This window comes from Tamandua tetradactyla, chromosome 1 (genome assembly GCF_023851605.1).
Source record: "Tamandua tetradactyla isolate mTamTet1 chromosome 1, mTamTet1.pri, whole genome shotgun sequence".
NCBI lineage: Eukaryota > Metazoa > Chordata > Mammalia > Pilosa > Myrmecophagidae > Tamandua > Tamandua tetradactyla.
The window spans coordinates 13747213-13748559 of record NC_135327.1 but is presented as its reverse complement, the minus strand read 5'-3'; the positions used below and the strand labels follow the sequence as shown (position 1 = coordinate 13748559).

Here is a 1347-nt window from a genome sequence, read left to right as displayed (position 1 = left end):
ATAACATGTCGCCTAACATCTCAGAGGGTTAGATGGATCTCCTGAAACTCATGAGTGTATTTCAAATTAAGAACCTCAGATCTTAAATATGTAACTATTTCTTGGAGCGAAACAAAGGTGTGTGGCATACAATTCCAGGTTTGTATTGGGGGCAGGTTGGCGTCAATAGAGTGTTGTCTAGACTCGAAATGACCACATCGACATCATGCTTATTCCTAATGATATGCGATGATGCCCGGCCATGATGGTTTTTGTGGGCTGTGTCGCGGACGTGTGACCACTGTCAGGCCAGGGACTCATGCATGACCGTGGACCACTGAGATCGATTCCCATGGATGGCTACTGTAGACGAAGCCCCAAGATGCTATAAAGTGAGTCCCCACCACTCCCACAGGTGGGACCTATCACGGACATGCAGTGAGGATTCCCATTTGTCTGATTTATAGGTGACGTTGTAACAAATGTGGCATCCATTTCATTTCTGGGGATTGGCAAGTTACAGATATTGCCTTCACAACAGGAAGTGCATGTCTTGTGGCCTTCATGCTCAGAGTCTCTGCAGCCAGTGGATAAGCACTCTTCCAGCGGCACAAAGTGTTTGGTGACAGAGAAGCTATTTCCCATGACTTCCATTGGGTGCTAAGTATAGCAGTATCTGGTCTCTCGAGGACAATAGATGTCTGGAGCTCATTGGTTGCACTCATAATTGTCTACTGCCTTTTCACAGGTGAAACACTTAAATCCACCAGGCTATGGTGTGGTTGAAGGGTGGAGGTGGATAATGTCTTTCACAGTGCAGTCTCGGGACTGAGTAGCTCTCAGGCAATTAGCTAGCAGGCTCAGAAGCAGGAGCCAGGCCAGGTTCCATGGCAGATTCAAGCATCACTCATATGGGCCTGGGAGTGGGGACTTGGGATAGCAGGATTGAACTTGTGCCTTTGCATGAGTTGCTCAACTGCAGATTTTACTCCAACAGATTGTTACATGACCGGCTGCGTGTGGATTCTGGCCACCAGCAGCAGCCAGCTGCCCCATCCCACGAACACTGTGGCGCCCATACAGTGTGCAATGCGGAGCCCTGCCAGCTCGCAGCAGGAGCCAGGGAGTGAGGGAGGGAGGTTAGAGAAGGAGGGAGGGAGGGAGGGAAGAAGGGAGGGGAGCACAGGGGGGAGGGGCGGGGGGCCTCCTGGCTGAACATATGAGAGGAGACTTGCCTGAATGAGCCAGAAGACATCCTGATGACCAACACAGGCCATGATCCTATGACTTCACAGGCTTCCAAGTCAGAGTCAAATCCAGGACAGAGTTTGGAGTCTGTGCAGAGTCTTTGCCTAGGGTTACCTGATC

At 50.6% G+C, this 1347-nt stretch overlaps 1 pseudogene; it reads right to left on the bottom strand.

Annotated features, from left to right (window-relative positions):
* Window positions 1–364: 364 nt before the first annotated feature.
* Window positions 365–867, bottom strand: LOC143680095 (ly6/PLAUR domain-containing protein 6 pseudogene; annotated as a pseudogene).
* Window positions 868–1347: the final 480 nt, after the last annotated feature.